This window comes from Polypterus senegalus, chromosome 7 (assembly GCF_016835505.1).
Source record: "Polypterus senegalus isolate Bchr_013 chromosome 7, ASM1683550v1, whole genome shotgun sequence".
Classification (NCBI taxonomy): domain Eukaryota; kingdom Metazoa; phylum Chordata; class Cladistia; order Polypteriformes; family Polypteridae; genus Polypterus; species Polypterus senegalus.
The window spans coordinates 48,333,885-48,356,349 of record NC_053160.1 but is presented as its reverse complement, the minus strand read 5'-3'; the positions used below and the strand labels follow the sequence as shown (position 1 = coordinate 48,356,349).

General features: G+C 34.5%; 1 protein-coding gene across 5 annotated transcripts in view; it reads left to right on the top strand.

Moving 5' to 3' along the window:
* Positions 1-22,465, top strand: part of kank1a (KN motif and ankyrin repeat domains 1a) — a 202,941-nt gene that overhangs the window by 66,181 nt on the left and 114,295 nt on the right. Inside the window, exons 1-3 of one of the 5 annotated variants that reach the window (XM_039758589.1) lie at positions 696-751; positions 920-1,027; positions 15,770-15,837. The exons of 1 other annotated variant lie outside the window; for it this stretch is intronic. The gene's annotated coding sequence lies outside the window, so the exon portion shown is untranslated. Of the gene's footprint in view, positions 1-695; positions 752-919; positions 1,028-15,769; positions 15,838-22,465 lie in introns of those variants that run through there. 3 more of the 5 variants (XM_039758587.1, XM_039758590.1, XM_039758588.1) reach the window with 3 other exon arrangements.

Here is a 22,465-nt window from a genome sequence, read left to right as displayed (position 1 = left end):
GTGCTTTCCATAGTTGTCTTGCCTTTCCATGGGTGTCTTGCCTTAGTGAATTATATATATAGATAATAACATAATTTGTTACAATTCAACCAGACACAAAGTGGTGAAAAATAGAATTTCACTGAATTATTTCATTATGCTTGTCTTTTGCCACAGATTTATATTTGTTGGTTTGTGTTTTTTCTCTTTCTAAAATTAAATACAAGTGTAGTTATAGCAAATAAATCTATTTTTTCCTGTTTTTAAATGTGTAAGAATTTACTTTTACATTTGGTATAACATTAGCTTTTGGAGAATAAAGAGCTTACATTAATTTTCTTCTAATCACATACTTGATACAAGCCAATTTCTAATATTTATAGATTGTCTATGAATATTATGTTTCTTTATTAAATTAGGTGGAGAAAAATGCATGGTTTGCACATTCCATTGAAATTGCTTCAAACACATTTCAAGAGTGTTTGCAACTCAAAACAGTTTAAAGGGATGGATTTTCCTTTGAAACACCTTGCATCTTTTACCAGAATTAGTAATGGGTCCATTATACTAATATTGCATCTGGCATGGAATTCTTTTGGTCAGCTGTGTTACCATGTAGAACAAAGTAGTTGTCTGTAAACCATTGTGGTTCATTTTGCGTCATTGACAGCTGTTGGTAACAGTAAGGGAGAGCTATGTGAATAGTGCTTCTTTTACCAGGCTGTGCATGGGGACTGATTACAGAGAGGACCAATACAAGATTATAATATTGGTAAGGAAAGACCTAAACGAAGCTGCAGCTATTTTTTGCATTCATATAAATCCATTTTATTTATTTATTTTTTTTGCTAAGAATTAATTGTAGAATGACCTTTTGAATAAGAGAACACATTTCTCACTCTTTTTTCCTGTTTCATATTTTTGTTTGTTCCCCACAAAGGCCTGACGCTGGAGTGCTGCTGATGCTAAAATAACCAAATGATAAAGTATTACCGTAAATGACCTGTTGTGTGCATTTTTGGGAAGCTTTGATACCTAACTAAACCTTGTAAGTAAACCTTTTGTGTTGCCATTATGTTATAGATTTTTACGTGTTTTTTGGCATCAGTAAATGAGATTTATATACTGGTTTTATTTTTTATAGTTTTTCTCTGATGAAATGTTCTTGAGGCCACTGATTTTAAAATAAAGTACATTCTTGATCAAAGCCATAAACCAATTCTCTCTGAAGGTAGTTATAGTCTAAAATGAAAGTGGATAACCTATTATATCTGCTTATTTATATTTATAATTTTTATTGGCGCATACAATAAGATTAACATTTACTTCTTTCAATATTACTTTGGACAACTAAAAAAGTTACTTTTTTTTTTTTTTTAAAAAGCAAACTTAATCCTAATCACAGTTCTTGGCGGAACTAGGTGCAAGTCAGGAAACTGCTCTGGATAGAGTGCCAGCCTACTTGTGCATCTCACACAGGCTCAATTTGAAATCTGTAATCAAACTAACTAGCACTTGTTTGATGATTATAGAAGAAAACAAGAATACCTGAAAAAACCTAAATAGATACAAAGAGAACATGCAAACTCTACACACAGACAGCAGCTGGGCTTGGGATTTGAAACCAAGATGTTGGATTTGTTTGGCCGAGGGGAGTGGGAAGTGTGACTTCAGGAGTGGGGAGTTGGTCTTCCTCTACATTTAGAAGTGTACCTTGCCTCCGCTTAGCTAGTGATACCTTTTTTGTTTTTTTATTTTTAAAGTTTGTCCTCTTTCACTACTAAGCGGGTGGAGCTGCGGGGGGTGGCTAAGTGTGTGTGTGTGTATGTATATACAGTATGCATAGAATTTGGGTTTATTTGGCAGCATCCATTTTCTCTTCAACCATGACCAACTGCCTAGTTCCTGCTGAAGAGAGAAACTCACAAAACATAATGCCACCTCCATTATATTTCGCAGTGGTTGTACATAAAGCTAAAAACTTGACTATTTTCCAGGGTGTAATGTGACAAAAAGGTATAGATTTCATGGTGGATTATGAATTTCTATAGGCATCTTATATATAAATGTCTATTCATGGAAGTGTGTTTGTCTGCCCAACCTGCAAGTGAGAGGTGGAGTCGGGGTAAGAGCTCCACCTCCGAGGAACATTATAACTTAGCAGCTAATAAAACAAGTGGGGCCAGCACATCAGTAAAACAAAACCTCAGAAGAAAAGCAAAATGATATCCCTTTTAATTTTCCACCCGCCACTAATGTACAAGCGATGCGAGCACGTCGGCAAAATGAATCCTCCTAGGAGAGAGATGCCCAGAGTAGTTCCTTTCAATTACCTGACATCTCTACATTTCATTTTTTTTCCTGACGATTTCAATAGTTTCTAGGACCCCAGGCTTTTTACAGCACAGGCTTATACAGCTAGTGTGTGTGTATATACTGTATATGTGTAGTATGTATGAGTGTGTTTGTGTATGTATTTTTAAAAGTCTAGAATACATTCTGTTATGGTTTTTATTTTTTACATGTTTTATTTTTTACATGTTTTATATAGTGTATCTAATAACAGCATGTAAAACTGGTATCAAAAGGTTAATACATTTTTATGAAATAAGTTGTTTTTGATAATCTAAGTCGGGCTACATCTTAATGGCATTAATATATAGATTAATCATGATAGGCTTTCTTTACTCATTTCTTGCAGTCACTAATGCATTCAAGAGAGCAGCTGTCCTCTGTAGCCACATATTAAAGATCTAAATAGAGTACCAAAATGTCAGTCTGTCATCCATGTAAAACTAAGAATAAAGCATTGGTAACATATTTTAAATTTCAAGTAAAATTAGCTTTGATTGACCAGGAATGTGCAAATTCCAGTTACTGTATGATGTCTAACAGGTTTCATAAAACATAATGAAGGTCATCTCTTCTCTGTATACTAGTCACTATATCATTTATGGAGAAAATCAATCAACTGAGATTGTCATATCCATGAAAAACTTGGCATTGTCTCTAGATTAAAGAGTGCAGGCATATTTAATAAACAGATTGGAAAGTAAAATTGCATAAATTATAGAGGTCATGCATCACACTTATTTTGAATGCAGTACAGATTATACAATGGCATCTTATGGTTTTCATTTGAGTAAACAAGTGGCATGATTTTTGATTTCAGCAAACAGAGGAGTTGATCTTAACAGGTTTTACTTTTTTGCTTATTAATAATGAATGTAATTGACATAAAACTTAAGAGAAGGTGCATTGCAATTTAGTACTTATTCTGTTGGAACTAGTTGCCATCAAGTTATGATCCTTAATACTTTGTTAAAACAGTTTTAACTTAATATCTAATAAAAACCTGTTTAGCACCTGGACAAGGAGATGTACCTGACATAAATCTGGGTAAAAAGTTACAAAATATGCATCTGCACCAACTCTCTGCTGTTAAGAATATTGAAGTTAATCCTTTTTCCCTTTAGTACTATAAAAGGAAACTGTTTGATCTACTGTATGTTTAGCCTACTCTATTCATACATTACATGAGTTGTTAAGATAATGTACATTTTTTATGATCAGCGAGAGTCTGAGAGTCTTCATTATTCAGCTTTGCTTGTATTTTTATACTTGATTGATTGATTTATTTATTTATTCACTTTTAAGTACCATATGTGACAATCACAAAATTTCATTCTGAAACTTAATACTTTGTTTTGGTAGTGTTCATTATGGGAAGTCCAAGTCTGAATTTAAGTCCAAGTCTGGATGATGTGCCCCACCTTAGTGAGGACATATTCCTTCGCCTAAAAAGCATTATGGAAAGAGGTCTTAGTTTAGGAGTGTGTCATAGACTACCCAATGCAGACAGTAATTTAAATGCACATCGTTTTAGTAATATCAAAAAAGCAAGTTTACAGTTTTTTGAAGTAATCCGTGACTGTTTTTTTTTTATGTTAAAGCACCAACACTGGTGGAAGCCTGTCTAGATTTAGTATTTTTGTAATAATCAGGATAGAATTGAGGGTGTAGAGGTGGCAAAGTGCAAGAAGGATAAAATGGGATAAGTGTTTAAGTGTGGAGACAGTTGAGGAGTAGTGGAACAGGTTTACAAAGGTTTTACATATAATGAAGGACAGGTACATGCGTAAATTTGGAATTACAGTAGTAGGAAATGTAAACTCTACAGTGGGTCACTAAAGGGTTTAAAAGCAGAAAAAGCTGCAAAAAACAGCCATATAAGTTTTATAAGATAAACTAATGTAAATCGTAGGGTGTATGAGAGAATGAGGGCAACCATTAAAAAGTAAATTAGGGAGTGTAAAAGGCAGTTAAGAGAGGAACATAGCAAATATGGTGAAAGATGGCCCAAAGATATTCTTTCAGTATTTTATTAGTAAAAGAACAGTCAAGGAGAAGGTGAAGTGCATAAGCAATAGTAAAGGGGAATTAAAAATACAGACCAGATGCCGATGCTTTTTTGTGGTCTTTACATGTGAGGAAGTAGATAACCACCCAGTGGTAAATGGGAGTACTGATGAGGGATTTGGAAATTGTAGAAGGAGAAGCACTGCTTAGATTAAATAGATTGAAATCAAATAAATCACCAGGACCAGATAACATTCCCCTCAGGTTTTTAAGGAAATGTTTTTAGGAAGTCACTGTGCACTGGGTATATTTCTGAAGGAAATGGCACATATGTTACCAGGCAGGTCCAAGCAACCATAAGCCAGTAGGCATCACGGGAAATTTTTAAGGATAAGATTGAGCAACACATTGCAGGAACAGGAGCTTTACTTAATAGTCAGAATGGTTTCAGAATGGGGAGGTCATTTTACCAACATGCTGGACTTCTATGAGGGAGCAACAACAGGACATGATCAAAATGAACTATATAATATTATCTTGACTTTCAGAAAGAATTTGATGAGGTGTCACATGAGATGTTGTGCATCAAAGTAAAAGAAGTGGGAATTTGGGGTGTTTGTAGATAGGTGCAAGATTGGCTCAGACACAGGAAGCAAAGGGTTATGGTGAGAGGAAGTCTATCAGTATTGGATGAAGCTAAAAATGGTGTTCCACATGGGTTCAGTGCTAGGGCCGCTGCTGTTGTTTTTAATATATATAAATGATTTGGATTGGAACATAAGTAACAAACTGTTTTAAGTTTGCAGACGATACCAAATTAGGTGGATTAGCAGATAATGTAGAATCTACTGAATCATTACAGAGGGACTTGGACAACATGCAGGCTTGGGCTGATTTGTGGCTGATGAAATTTAATGTAATACTTTAATTTTACCGACATGTACAAAGTAAAAATGTTCGGTTTTAATACCCAATGGGAGATTTGAAAACCAAAAGTACATGTTATGAAAAGGATTTAGGAGTCATAATGGGCTTAACACTATCAACTTCTAGACTGTATCCAGATGCTATTAAGCGAGAATAACAGAACGCTGTGTCATATAGCATGATTTGTAGAATACAAGTCCAAGAAGGTTATGCTCAAGCTTTATAATGCACTGGTGAGGCCTCATCTTGTGTACTGCATACAGTTTTGATCTCTAGGCTATAAAAAGGAGATAGCAGAGATAGAAAACGTCCAGAGAAGAGCAACTAGGCAGATTCTAGGGCTATAGGGGTTGAATTATGATGAGAGATTAAAAGATATGGATGTAATTAGTACTGTGGATCGAGGCTGTTATTTGAAAATGAGTTTATTAAGAACACAGGGACACAATTGGAATCTTGTTAAGGGGACATTTTGCACAAACATTAGATAGACTCATGGAATAAGCTACCAAGTAGTGTGGTAGACAGTAGAAATTTAGGGACTTTCAAAACTAAACTTGATGTTTTTTTAGAAGAAGTAAGTAGCTGGGACTGGCAAGCTTTGTTGGGCTGAATGGTCTCATCTAGATTTCTATAAAGTTCCAATGTTTTAACCTAACTGTTTTCTATTTCTTCATAATGGAGACTTACACAAGCGGTAAAATCCACTTCTATACATTTTCCTTACTGTGGTCTGCATACTGACAAAGCTTTTCTAATTATTTAGTGAAATTAACAAATGATAAAGATTATATATGGAGGAAACACTATTGCACCAGAGAGTATTAGAGTGGGATTTAAAGCTCAAATCTGAGTTGGTTTCTCAGCTTTCTTTTTCTAATATAAGTAAAACAGTGTTTTTTCTAAGAGTAGAGAAGGATTACATCTATTAAGTAATAACCTATGCTTCTTTTTTGTTTGAGCCTCCTTTTTTTATTCAAATAAACAATGATTTTAAAAAATATAAAATTTAACTTTTATTGCAGTGAGACTAAAGGCTTTTTTATTTTTGATTTGATAACTGAATAGTGTGGGATTGGAATTAATTTTTAATGTACTGAAATATATGTTGTGATTTAAGAACAAATCTGACAAAAATGTAAATATACTTTAGTACATAAGAGACACTCCCATGTTTATATTATAAATGTGACTTGTAAAGTAAGTCTCATTCTTTTCCATCTGTTGTCTGAGCATTGTAATATGAAATTGAAGTGGCTATCATGAGGTGAAGGGGTTTCAGTGTGTACTGCTACAATGAATGAAAAGCATGGAAACAAGCTAATATCCATTGTTAGTCTAGGGCTAGGTATCTTCTCTCACAGGGCCAAATGGCCACAGTGGCTGCAGGTTTTCACTTCAACTAATTTCTTAATTTGGAGCAAGGAGTATGTTTTTTGGGCTTTATTTTGGTTAACTAAATAGTTAATTATGAAAGGCAGATAACAAAGAAACCACCAGCTTTACAGCTAACTTAGCTCCATTTCCAATTGTCAATGTGCGTCATGAAGTATCTTTTAATAAATGTAAACATATAAAGGAGAGTTGGGATCCGAGAGACTGTGTTTGTGGAGGGATGGAGAGTTAAGGCGGGTGGGGGAGTCACGTGATCATCTCCCCTCCCATTCACTTCATTTCGCTCTGAGTTGAGCTCCGCAGCTGATGAGGTCTTGACGTTCTTTTTCCTTACTGTTTAGTCCTCTCTCCTTTACTGATTTATATAAAGGGGAGTTGGGATCCGAGAGACTGTGTTTATGGAGAGATTGAGAGTTAAGGCGGGTTGGGGAGTGGCGTGATCATCTCCCTTCCCATTCACCTCATTTCATTCACTTCATTTCGCTCCGAGCTGAGCTCCGCAGCTGATGCGGTCTTACTGTTCTTTTTCGTTAGTGTTTAGTCCTCTCTCCTTTACTGATTTATATAAAGGAGAGTTGGGATCCAAGAGAAAATGTATATATTTTGACTCCGCAGGACAAACCAAAAATGTTGTATATAAAGAAGCTCTAAGTCGCATGTAGATACATAATTATTCCAACTACAGAGACTGCAGCGAAGCGCACGTGGTCTGCTAGTTGTTTATAAATAAGTGATGGAGAAAAGGGAAGGATCATGAAGTTCAAATTTGGATACTCTCAGAAAAGTAAATATACAGTGTGGTTAAAATTTGTCATGAATGAATGCACTAATGCAGTATTTTTGAATACTGTACCAAGTTTCATCATCACCAAGGAATGCCTTCTAATTAGGAAACTGGTCGTCGGAACAAAACTTGCAGCCACTATGGCCCTGTAGGACCGTGAATGAAGATCCCGATACAAGGGTGATGATGCAAATTAATATACCTTGTGTATAGAAAATGCTTTAACATTACATGTTATACTGTATCTGTTTATTATTATAGTATAAAAGATAAGAAATGCAATAAATCCCTTTTTATTCTGAAGTAGATTGCCTTTCTGTGGTTCTAGGTTCTACTGAACTTAAGGAAAAAATAATAAAATAAATAGGATGTTTGTTAAAATTTGTATTTTCTTTTCTTGCTTATTTTGCAGATATCCTAAAGAGGTCTGAAATAAAGGATTATTTTTGTATTGTTTTAGAATAACTTTAGTTCACTGACCATTTTGAAATTGAGATTTGGCTATATAAAACTTGATTTAGGGAATACAAATATTTAAACTCCCCCACAATCATTTTCATGAAAACCGTAGTTTGCAGGTTCTCAAGTGTAATAAATACAAAGCGATTTTGGGAAAACATCTATGTATTTATTTGTCTTGTTTTTTGTATTATTACAATATAAAACAGAAAAAAGGAAACTTAAATAGTAAAGTTTTTAATAAAACCATTTTTTTCTTGGAAGCATAAAAAAAGCCCTGAAGTGTGAAAGTCCCAGTAATTAGTATATCTAATCAAACAGATTTTTCAATTGTTCGTTCAGTCTTTCAAATTGAATAACCAACTTAAACTTCATACAATATAGGGATAATTACATAATACAGACTTGTACAGGTTTATGCATTATCGATTTTAAAGGGGGCAAGCTGGACACACACACAAAATCAGTCCATTGCTGGTAACAGTTTCAGCAAAGCCACTGAAATATCACAGTAGTGTCTTTCTTCTTTCTTTTAATGATCTGGAAAGTACTTAAACAAGTAAACAGAGAGTTTGTACACTTTTTATACATCTACAAATTAAAAGCACAAAGGCTTATTATTTGTTTGCTGGCTTTTCAGTACTTTGCTGATTGAAAAGAGCTTTTTAATGAATGCCGACATCTATGTTTACCTCAGAATTCCTCAGACTGTTGTTAATCTTTTAGTCTTTTATCTAACTTAGTGCATTTAAAAAAAAAAAAAGTTTACCAAAACACTTCTCCTTTATAAGGCACATAGTTTGGAAAAAGGCATGATTTGTGTCATTCTTTCTATTCATGAGCTGTGCATGAATGTAGTAGCTCTAGTGTGAATAGTTTTGTATATTGTATATATTTAAAAGAAGAATGCCTCTATCATTTGCAATGCAGTGTAATCTTAAGTGCTCAATCTAATATACATCAAATTTATAGTGAAAATCTGAAACTTCATGTCATGTTTTAGTATTTAATTGAAATAGAGTTTGAATTATTTAGGGTTTTCATTTTATCATTCTGTAGTATGTTAGCTTTAATTATTGTTTTGTACAATTACAATCGTTATACAGTACTTGTTCAAAGTTGCCATGGTCCATATTTCCATGTTTGATTGCTTATTAACAGTTCTTTTTTTGATTGGTTGAAAATAATTTACTATTATATATGCAAATTATTCCTAAAATGAGTTAGTTTTGTATTTAACTTGTAAATAGTAATTGACACTTATCCATAGAAAATGCCATGTGACAGGAAGTACTGTGATAATGTTGGTTGTTCAGATGGAAAAATAACACCTTGTTTTGCACTTGCTAGGTGTTGGAGAATACAGTAGACCCCCGCAAAGTTGCGGTTTAGGGTTTACGGACTCAGTCGTTTGTGTATTTTTCCTTAGAACCTAACTATTAATTGTTAATGGAAAGTGCAAATATCCTCCACAAATTTTTGTGGATTTTTTCATGGCAATATGGTGCTGTAGAGACAACAGGAAGCAACCGCTGATGGAAACGCGGTTTGGGATGGTGAAAGCAGCCAATTCGAGAGCGTTATTCATTTCTCCTTGCTGCTAATTGATTGCTGCCCTGTAATGCGTCTCCAGCTGAGTGTCCTCGTGTTTTCCATTTTGTTATTGTATTCATTTTGTTATTCTTAATCGCACAAGATGTCGCCAAATCGCCCTGTACTTTCTAAGGCTTCTGCCACTGAGCCTAAGTGCCAGAAGAAGTTTAAAACACTCCAGGAGAAGGTTGAACTACTGGATTTGCTCTGGGAACTAAAAAGTTATGCTGCAGTAGCGTGCCACAGTGGCATTAATGAAAGCACCACACGCTACATAAAGAAGAACGAAGCAGCGATCTGGAGTACCGTATTTGTAAGTTTCTGTGATAGTGCCAAAAAGTTAACGACCGTAAGGAAAAAAAAATATCGTAAGGATGCAATCTGCCTTGGCATTGTGGATCACCGACTGCAGGAAGAAGAACATCCCCTTGGATAGTAACATCATCAGTCAGCAAGTACGGAAATTGTACCAGCGGTTCGCTACAGGAGACAATGTAGCAACTTCCCATCACAATGTTCCTGAAACCTATAAAGAAAAGCCAGCACGAAACTCCACGAGAAGAAGACCCGTCCAAAGATGCAACTCCTCCTGAAGCGCCTGAAGAAGAGGCGCCACCCGAGGAGTTTTAAATCCTCTGCATCGTTCTGCACAGCTACTTTATCATCATCATCAATATCATTCATCATTGGTGAGTACCTGTACATTTTACTGTATTTTAATTAAATGAAATTATTATGTATGTACTCTACTTATAACAAAGAAAACAACAGCACATACCAAAGAAAACACGGTTGCATGAATTACAGTACGTATATTGGTAACATCAGTATTTTACATTCTAGCACTGCGGGAGACATAGCAGTACAGTACTGTACAGTAGACTGGTTTACCTTCACATTCTGTTTTTAGGTAATGTAGTAAGGTAATTTGTTAGGTAATGTATTACTGTATTAAGCTGAGTTTGCAACGAAATTAAAGTGCTTTGGGGGCATACTGTATTTAGGGTTTAAACTATAAAAATAGGCATTTTTTAACCACATCCAAAAGTCGTGGTTTTTCACAATTTTCGGGTGCTCTTGGAACGTAACCCCCACGAATGTTGGGGTTGTACTATATTTAGTTTTCTGGGGCCTATCCAAGGATTCTCATTTTAGATCATTTTGGGGCATCTTCTCTATTATAAAATTTAAATAATGGCCCTGAATGCCAATGTTTTTTGTCATGTTTAAGGACTCATCTTCCTCCATTGAATAACTAATTGACATTGACTTTGCTGTCTTTCACCATGTGCTTTATTTGTCGTATTTACGTAACAAACTCTCTACCTTCTCATGAGGTACAGTAAGTGTTTGGATTAGTCTAATATGGTGTCATCACAGTTCCATCAGGGATTGATCAGAACCCCATACTAAATCATGTTTTTAAAAACTCTTGTGCATTATAGTGCATTCAACTGCACGGGTTTGAATTAAACAAACCATTGGTAGGCTTCTGTCTTGCTTTATTTCATTGTGGATCAGGATATACAATTCCATGCAAATGTTTGGACACCCCTTGTCAAATTACATATTTTGCTGAAATTTGAAGTGAAAAATAGGAAATTAAACTTCAACAGCAAACAAATTTTAAAAATTGTAGCATTTTAATGCATGTGAACAATAAATGTTCAGTTTCAATTTCTTTGAACTAAAAAATTCAGGTGTCTAATAAATTGTTTGACTCTTAACAAACATTCACTCTTCTAAGCAGCTGACTGAGGATTTGAAAATTTAAACTAACTGATGCCCACAAAGAAGGCAGAGTTTATCAGAGCACTTCCAGGTAGCATTTTCTACAGTCCTAAATTTAATTTAAATGGCAGTTAAAGTGAACTGTGTAGGTCAAGACAAAATCTGGAACATATGAACACTGATAGAATTCGTGTACTGTGCAAAAAGGCAAAGCAAACCCCCCCCCATATGACTGCAAGGGACCTGGAGGTAGGTTTAGCTGAGAAAGGAGTGACGATGCACTACTCTACTGTGTAGTATTACTTACATGGACATGGCCTTCATGGGATATAAATCAGAAAGGTAACCTTACCTGCAATTCCATTGGAAAAAAACAATGTCTTAAGTATGTAAAACATCTACATTTAGATCGAAGCATTTTGTAACCTAGTGCTGTGGACAGAAGTTAAAAACAAACTCTTTAGCCACATTCAGTAAAGGTTGGTTTAGTGAAGTAAGGAGCAGTATTTGAAGAAAAGAACACCTTGCCAACTGTTAAGTATGGTGGTGGATCTGTTGCACTTTGGTTTTTGGCAGCTACTGAAAATGAATCATTGTGTGAAAACAATAGAAATGGTGGAAATGGATTCCTCTAAATATCAACAAATCCTAAAGGAGAAAGTCAGTCAGTCATGAAACAACAATCCAAAACTCCAAAATTTACTGTGAAATATCTTAAGAAGCACAGTTTTGGAATGGCCATCACAGTCCCCAGACTTGAACATCATTTAAAATATGTGGGTTAATTGTTAAAATGCTGTGTATGCAAGACAGTCAAAGAATCTCTCACAACTAGAATGTGAAGTGCAAGGAAGGAACATTTTTAAACACTCATGGACTGGTAGTAAAAAATTTGCAAGTGGAAATTTTTCCAAAGATAGTGGGTATTGTCAAATACTGACTTAGTGAAGTGCCCAAACATTTGCAAATGTCACATTTATTTACTTCATTTATTTGATCTCAGTTCATCAAATAATAATTGTACATTAACATTTTCATAAAGAATGCCATTTAAGTTTGTTTGCTGGTAAAACTGTTTTTACTACTTTTGTTTCAAAAATCAACGAAATATGTTAGTTGACCAGGGGTGTCAAAACTTTTGCATGGAACTGTACAGTAAACAAAACATTCCTAATTTAATTCCTAATTTAATTAGAATATAAAGATTCAGATGCAGCCATAGTGTACATATGCCCCTTGACTTTACTGTTACTAAAACATCTGTTCCTAAAAATATTTTTTCTCTGCATTGTGAATTCTTCTTTTTCTTTATTAATTCTGTTCCAAGCTATTTTTCTTGTCTGGAAAACTACATTCTTGTAGTTCAGTATTTAAAAAATAAAAAAATTCCATTTATTATTAGTTTCAACCAATAATGTTTATAATATTGCTGTTTATGCTGTGAAGGACACTATTTTCTTGTTTTGAGTGGACAAGAGCATAATAAAGTCCTGATTGAATTTGCACTTGATATTTTATGTCTTTTCATATCCACATTCACATCCGCAATGTTAATGGAAAACATCAATTCTTTTATAAGAGTTTGTCAAATAATATATTTGGACCAGTGTTTTAGTAGCTCTTTTCACTAACTTACAAGTAATCAAACCCTTAATGATGGTATTTCCTGATTTGGAATAAAATTATCAAACTATTTTAAATGTTTTTCTAAATCCATTAAAAAAAATAAAAGAAATTGAAAGCATGGACTCTCCCTGGTTTACTCTTAATGAGACAAAATGTCAATGGAATGTATTCCTGTTAAAGATGCTCAATAATATAAGATGTAGTATTATGTATAATTTATTCATATTTGCTTAGTTGTTCACAGATCTGTATGATTGGGGTATAATGTTTAGATTGTATGGTGGATTGGTTCACAATCTATTTTTATCACTTAGTTAATACTCAGTTGTGTGTGTTTTGTATTAATAAGATTACAATAATTAAAATTGTATTAATAAGATTACAATAACCTTTAACTGTTAGTGGAGTGTCAAGATTAAACAACAACTTTTGTTTTTTTTTTTTTTTTTTTTTTGGAGGAAATATGCTAAAATACTAATAAAAAAGCATAATTGGCCTGTTTCTAGTTTTTTGCTGCTTAGACATTTCAGTAGCATTTTTGTCTTTTTTTTGGGGTGGAGGGGTTTCTTGCATACACTTTAAAAAAATGTCAAACATTACACAGCCTAGGACAAATATTTTCTTTATGTATTTCAGTTCTATCTTTCAAAGTAAAGATACACACATCTTCATATCCTTTAGAAAGTAATTAACCTATTTCAGCCCCATTCTCATGAAGCACCAGGGAAAAGTTATTGTAGCAAGAAAGAATTTGACATGTGAAAGATTTGTCCCTCTATAAAGTGTTCATTTCTCAAAATATTCCTCATGTATGTACAAAAAATATAGACTAATATTGGTGAGTAATGTCCCACTATATTGTATGCTTTGGCATGGTGTGGTAGAGAGATTTAGATTTTGATGTGATAATGATGTGATGGTGTTTATTTATGACAGACTATTCTTGGATGTGGCTGTTTTGCAATACCAAAACCAACATTGCGTTTGGAATGTATTGATATGTGTGTCATTTGGCAAAGTGAAAACAAACTTAAATTGAAAAAAATGATCTGATCACAACATATTAAAGTTACAACACAAGATCCAACACACAGAACGAGAGAAGGTTCTCATATTTAGGCATAATCTTAGAATGGTTACACCAATAGAAAGGAAGTTTTATTCATTAAAGCACATTACTTGTTTGTTTTCCTCACAGCATAATATTTTATTACTGTGTTAGTACTACAAATCTTTACACTTCTGGAAGTATTGTTATTAAAGTACAATGTTGACAATTTTGTTATGTATTAATTTTAGTTTTATATGTATTCATTAACTTTAGTTTTATAAATATTGATGTGTGTATTTTTAATTCCCAAGAGAACACAAGCTTAAGTTGATCTAAATGTCCAGAAATATGGTACTTTATTTGTGCTCTCAGATGTAGCCAACTGTAATTGAATCAATATAAACTGTGTACAGTATGAGGCCTGTATTTATTTTCTTCATTAAAGTGCTTCTTAACCATAAAAATACTCTTGTGCTTTCTACAAGTCATTAGCGATTAAAACTTTTTGCTGAATTTAAAATGGATGGATTGCTTTCTGGCTAATGTAAATTGGTCAAACATATCTTTATACACTAGAGGGCAGTGTAACTAACTCTTAAGCTTTTTCTTGTTAGTTTAGTCATCCATTCATTTACTGTACTTTTGATAATTCAGTTTTTGGGTTGTAGTAAATAAGAACATATTAATTTATTCATAATATAAAAACATACATATAAAATATATTCATATTTAATGTCTAGGATTACAGTAGGGTGCATCTGTGCAGAAAGTATACATAGACAGACATACAATAAGATATGTAATATTTTCTAAAATTCTATATTTTTATGGTTAGTGTTAATTTCAAAATGCTATAGATGCACAGCCATCCAAGTAATATAATATGCAAGAAAGGCACATTTGCTGATAGTGAATTTTGGTATTATTCAAATACAGTTTATGTATTAACATTTTCCTTTTTTATTATGGCTGCTGTTTGAATAGAAATTTTAATCGCAAGAATATATATATTTTTTTTAATTAACTATGTTATTCTAAATATTGTTTCCTTTAGGCATATTAATACTTTTCTATAAAGCATGAAAAACTCAATGATTAACCTAAAGATTAATTTCTAACACAAAACAGTAAGTTTGTAAATACCATGCATCCCCTTTTTCTCTTCTCAATGTGCACCCCCAAAGATTTGTGTTTTGAAAAGGCAGTGCACCACCCAATCTGTTTTAAGTTAATATCTGCAGCAAATAACTGGATTTAAACTAAATTGACACTTTATGAATACGTTTTGGTTACTGGACTGCACGTAGCACACACCATTCTGATTGGCTGTGTGACTGAGCCCTGCAAACAGGTGGAATACAGTCAAACACATTTTGCTTCATGCCCTTCACTCAGTGCTGCTGCAGTTATCACTGGCTTCCTGTGTTCCTAATCTGGGTGGACTAAGTTTACCCCTAAGCACATGCCCACTCCCGCATATACTTGGCCTCATTTGTCCCACACCATTAAGGGAAAAAAGTCCTGTTGATAAGCCTGTTTAACATGATCGTGTACAAGAAGGTTGGTGAAGCTTCCACCTCTTTGGTCCAGTTGTCATTCTTTGATTTAGTGTAGCTGCATTAAGGTGTGATTATTACAAATCTCTTCTTGTTCCTGTGCCTTTGCGAACCTCTTAAAGATATAGAAATAGAAGCTTTGCGTTCCTTTCGTATGTTTTTTCCATTTAATGATTATATCCTGTTATTTTGTTTTTACTTAATAAAAAGTTGATCACAAAAATAAGCTTTGGGCTGAGAAATGCTGCTCCTTTGTAGAGCATGTCGATAGGAATAGATGCTGAACAGTTTATTAACATGTTGTTTCAGACATTGCAATGTTGGATTATAAATCAGACGTCGCATCTTTGAACGATTTCAGAAAAGAGACCACAGCTGTAAGTATCTTGTTAATATTGCAAGTTGTCATATTGCTGCAACACTGAACCCAGTATATCGAAATTAGACTTCTGTCTTGTCTCCACAAACTGTTTGAGTGACCTTGTGAGCTTGCCTTGCTATCCAGTGTGTTTGAAATACCTGCCCAACATTTTTACACTAGCCAGAAGCTGTGCAACTTAGGGTTCTTTATTAGTAATTTCTTACATTTATATAGTGCTTTTCTCACTACTCTTTCTACACAGCGGGGACCTGGGCCGTGAACCCATGATCTCCTTAGTGCAAGGCACTACCACTCGCCATCACTTAAGAATGTGGGCACTGCAGTTTAATTAGGTGTAGCCATGCAAGGCAGTGATGGTGTTTGCTCTTCAGTCAGTAAAGGTCAATTCTGAAAAATCTTCTTTAGTTTATCAAACAATACAATTTACAATACAATTTTTTTTGTATAGCCCAAAATCACACAAGGAGTGCTGCAATGGGCTTTAACAGGCCCAGCCTTGACTCTCTTAGGCCGAGTTTATACTTCACGTGACGCATGCTGCAGCGGACGCTCCTGCTATGCAAGCATTTTACGGTTTATAGTTCCGCGTGTACTTTATGGAAATCTGGAGGAATCGACCAAGTGGCAGTACGAGATATCATCACAGTGAGAACTGATTCTGCTTTGCTGTGAATTGTCTGGAACACCCATTCAATTCCGATGACACCTTACTGCAATATCTCTGAAAAGAATGTTTAATGATTAAATCTATAAATCTAGGGATGTGTCCATTCCAGCAAGCATTGGGCACAAGGCTGAAACAATCCCTGCATGGGCATCAGCTCATCACAAGCTGAATACAAGCACTCGCATACACTAGCGTCGTTTTAGTGTCACCAAATCTGCCTTTCTTTGAAAGGAAGCCGGAGCACAGTGTGGAAACCCAGACGGAAAACATGCAAAGTCCAGGCGGAGATTACCAGTGACGTGACTCCCTGCGAGACAGCAGAGCTACTGCTCTGCCACCGTGTCACCCCCATGTGTGTAATTATTAACAGTATTCATTATTTAAATGAAATTAACGATTTATCTGTAAAATGTAACATACATACTTTAATTCATTTCATCATGAAAGTGATATCAAGTATAAATGTTAGAATTCTAAATGTGCAGAGAGTTGGAATATCATGTGTTCTGTGTGGCGATCTATTGCTGTTTGCCACTGCTGTCAGGTTCAGTGGAAGCCCTAGAAAAAAAAGACAGCACAGAAGACAGTATACTTTTAAAATGTATCATTACGATTGGGTATATGTGAGGCTTGAATATAAAAGTATCACAAATGCATTTGTATGTCGGCATTTTGCTTCACCACATCGAACCATACATCAAACATCGAAGCGCGCACATCGATCTCGTAGGATCTGTAAAGCAGGTTTCTGTCACATGTAGACAGTAACCATAGACTCTGACATCACATTTCAACGTTTAGCACACTGCACACCACCCCCGACTTTTTGCTGGTACTGCAACTCGCGCACACATCGCATTAATTTCTGAGGACCTGCTCAGAGGACATGTCAAATGAACGCTGGAAACACGTGGCAGCCATGATGTGGGCACGTATGCTTTCAGAGCGTGAAGTATAAATGAGCCCTAAGAAGACAAGGGAAAAACAACTTTTTTTTTAAAGAAAAATTTAAAAAACACTTGTAGGTAGGTTGGGCATGCAGTGGGTGTCAAAAAAGGGGGTAAGTACAATATACAGAACATAACACAAGTAATCCTCAATACAATACAATAGTACAATATAAATATTACAAGTACAGAGCAGAATTGAACAGTAGATGATATCATATAATAGGATGTGGATTTGTTCAGTTTCCTGGAGACCTCAGCCATCAGGCTGTCTCCCCCTATTGGTCATTCCACAGCTGAGTCAGCGCTGGGCCAACCAATCCAATGAAGGGACCCCTCTGCCTGACAATTCCTGTGATCTTGCATCAGAGATGACTTTTCCTTAGGCAGGCAAAACAACTTGGAAGTGCCACATTAGAGTACCGGGAAGAGAAACAGAATGGGTGAGGGCTGGTAATAAATTGTAACTATCATATTAGTTGTTATGGGTTTTTGTGCTAATGACTAACAACAGAGATGAAGTATGTGTAGTTTTTTGGCAGCTTTAGTCTCCTACTGTTTTAATAATCCTTGGAATCATACACAGTCTGGTATCTTGAGATCTTAATGTCTGCTCTGGTTTGTAAGTCATGATAAGTTCAGATAAGAAAGCCAGATCTTGGCCATTTAGGCTTTATACTGTATGTTAAACTTCTGGGTTGCTTTGGCTGTATGTTTTGGGTCGTTGTCCATCTGTATCATGAAATGCCACCCAATCAATTTGACTGCATTTAGCTGGATTTGAGAAGACAGTATGTCTCAGAATTCATTCGGCTGCTTCTGTCCTGTGTCGTATCATCAATAAACACTAGTGTCCCAGTGGCACTGGCAGCCATGCACACCCAAGCCATCACTCTGCCTCCACCGTGTTTTACAGATGTGGTATGCTTTGGATAATGAGCTGTTCCACGCCTTCTCCATACTTTTTTCTGATGACTTGAGTATTTGTCCTCCAATAGCCATTCCCACCCCCCAAAACACTGCAGTGGACCAAGTCAATGTTAATTTCTTCAAGTCTGTATTGATTAACGACTGATTTTATGGGGTAGGGGAGTGGCATACATGGCAGATTCTGATGACAGTTTGTGCATTCCTACTTTCTTTCGGTGTGACTCTTATTGTGTGTGTATCATTATGAAAACTGTTATCAAGAAACACAGTAAACACCAAATGAATCTAATTTTGAAGTGCAGTCAAATTAACTGGATTAAAATCAATACATGTATTGGTTTCTAATGTGTTTAATAAGGAGTGATTACAATGTTAAGAAGTGAGATACTGTATATGCTTCTATGAGATATGTAAATTGTGGTCACATTTATTAGATGGACGACTTGACACAGAGTTTTAAACTAAATTTCTGCCTGCCTTTTCTATAATTGTTTTGTTCCTCTTGGAAGTACTGTATATTAAGGAAACGGGCAATAACCAAGCATGTAAGATGTTACAATAACAGATTTTTAGTATTAAGTCAACTTGCTCAGAGCTAATGTTTGCTTCAAGTAAAGAAAAATGTGACCTTTTACAACTGAAGGTTCTAGTTTAAAATGGTGTTTGAGGGCTGTGTTTTTTTTTTTTTTTTTTAAGCTGAGTTTCCAGTTAATTATTTAGGGTTTTGCATGTTCAAATTTTTTTTTCAACATCGTGCTTGTATCAAATTTTAAATGGAAACAATTACAATCGTTGCTACAAGTATATTTTTTGAATCTGACACACTTTGGTCACACACACCTTAGTTTATTACTACAAATAGCTTTTTCTATGGAAAACCCATCCCTCCTACATTCCTGAATAAGGCTGAACTTTCATTACACAGTAACATGCCTTTTTGCTTCTTGATTTAAGTACAGGGTGAACAATCTTAAAAGCAACATTTCTGTGTAATTTATAAAAACTTAATACAGTATACCACAATTTGGCATAGTGAGATTGCAATAGTTTTTTCTTTTCTTTTTTTCCAATCTTTGGGAGGCTCTTGTTTCACCACAAACTAAACCAAATTGAAAATAAGCACTTTAAATATCCCAATTTATGTGAACTTTTCTTACCCTCTCAGAGAATTCAGCACTTTTTGACTGGCTTTTTAAAATTCTCCTTTGTATTCACTTTTCTACTATGATTATTATTGTATTATTCTGCATGTCTTTTTTTTAAATAAACATTTTGGAAGTATTTACCTCATTGTAACAAAATGCACATTCGATTAGGAATGGGTAGCAGGGACCCTGTGCCTTTGTGGATAGATTGTTGATATTTCCTGCCTTTTAATTGCATTTTTATTACTTTTTGTATTTTAATTTAAAGTACTAACTCCTATTTTTTTTTTATATATAAATATAAAGGAGCCCACCAAAGATCTGGTGTTGTTTTCAAGACATTAATGTCTTTTGAACATTTTTTAATAAATTCATGAATCTAGTCAAGGAAGAATTTAATTGTGAAGGTTTACTTAACCATTGCGGTATTTGGCAGTCATCCTCACTTGCATGCCTAGACTTCAGCACTCTGAGCAACTGTCACTACAATTTAATTAAATTACATATTTAAAAAATACATTTGGATTTCAGAAGTCCACAGTCATTTAATATTTTTGTAACATTACTATTTTTTAAATGAAAAACAAAATTTTCTTTAGTTTATTTGTTAAACTTATAACTAACATATGATAGAAGGTCTAATAGTGAGGATCACTGTTATTTTGTCATTCCCCAAATATTAAATTAAGCGTGACTAGAAGGCAGCAACAATGCAAAATAAGACAGTAAGGAAAAACACTATAGTGAAACATTGTTCTACCACAAGCCATTATAGCAGTTTGCATCCTCGCAGTTGTGTTGAAGGCTTTTATCTAGTGATTACAAAGCAGGCCGTAGGATAATCATTTGCAGTTGTTTATGTACATTTGTCTTCTTTCATCTTAGAAATTATCACATTAGTGTCAAGGAGAATCCATATGTTCCATGAAACAACAGACTGACATTTTACAATATAATTTGATCAGATAAACCGCAATCGATCCACCTTTCTTTTTTTTCATTCTTGCTATCCCATAGTTCAAAAAGTGTATATTAAAAGTGGTAATTATATTGCACAGTTGTGGAGTAACTTAGGTATTATAGATGATTCTACATCTGAGTGTTTACTATATAAACGAAGTAGATGAAACCACTACTTTTTTTTTTTTTTTTTAACTTTTAAATATTTTGTTTACCATTTGCTCTTAACACACATAAAAATGGCTAATTTTGGTTTCTTTAATAGGCCTTTTTAAACAAAATGAGGGATCATGTAGTATTGCTACAATGCTGTAGTATATAGTATAGCTATAGTACATGACCTTTTTGTGGATTGACTTAACTGATGAAAAGTACAATCATTAATTTGGAAAAAAACATGAATACCATAATATGTAATTAAAATATTTATTATGGATAGAGAGGAGCGATTGAGAGCATAAACTGATACAGTGTGTTGCTGCAGTCTATTTATCTTGCTTCTTTAGGTGAATTTACACAACAAAACTGGTTTGGTCATATGCAACCAATAACGCCTGCTGCACTATATTCTACCTTAATGTAAACCTAGGTACTCTGTGTCAAAATGTTTTTTTCTCATGAACTGGTACAGATTATTTGATCATACTGAGTTGGTAGTATAAGTTTAACCAAATCATTTCCAACCATGGCCAAGCAAAATTATGCACATAGCAGCTTTACTATCCTTGTTACATTTATAGGTGAAAGCAGCCAACCAGCAGTACTTCCCAGTAACAGTAGCATTTTTAAGCTTTGTGAAGACACCACTACATACAATGTCCTTCTGTTGTCTACCTATCTAGGTTTTATATATATACTAGCAGAATACCCGCGCTTCGCAGTGGAGAAGTAGTGTGTTAAAGAAGTTATGAAAAAGAAAAGCAAACATTTTAAAAATAACGTAAGATGATTGTTAATGTAATTGTTTTGTCATTGATATGAGTGTTGTTGTCATATCTATCTATTTATATATATATATATATATATATATGTGTATATATAGCAAAATAGCTGCGATTGGCAGCGGAGAAGTAAAAAGAAAAGGAAACATTTTAATAATAACGTAACATGATTGACAATGTAATTGTTTTGTAATTGTCATGAGTGTTGCTGGCATATATATATATATATATATATATATATATATATATATATATATATATATATATATATATATATATATATATATATATATATATATATATATATATATATATACATATACACACACACAGACACATATATAAACATATATATACATATAAATATATATACAGTGGTGTGAAAAACTATTTGCCCCCTTCCTGATTTCTTATTCTTTTGCATGTTTGTCACACAAAATGTTTCTGATCATCAAACACATTTAACCATTAGTCAAATATAACACAAGTAAACACAAAATGCAGTTTTTAAATGATGGTTTTATTATTTAGGAGAAAAAATCCAAACCTACATGGCCCTGTGTGAAAAAGTAATTGCCCCCTTGTTAAAAAATCACCTAACTGTGGTGTATCACACCTGAGTTCAACTTCCGTAGCCACCCCCAGGCCTGATTACTGCCACACCTGTTTCAATCAAGAAATCACTTAAATAGGAGCTGCCTGACACAGAGAAGTAGACCAAAAGCACCTCAAAAGCTAGACATTATGGCAAGATCCAAAGAAATTCAGGAACAAATGAGAACAGAAGTAATTGAGATCTATCAGTCTGGTAAAGGTTATAAAGCCATTTCTAAAGCTTTGGGACTCCAGCGAACCACAGTGAGAGCCATTATCCACAAATGGCAAAAACATGGAACAGTGGTGAACCTTCCCAGGAGTGGCCGGCCGACCAAAATTACCCCAAGAGCGCAGAGATGACTCATCTGAGAGATCACAAAAGACCCCAGGACAACGTCTAAAGAACTGCAGGCCTCACTTGCCTCAATTAACGTCA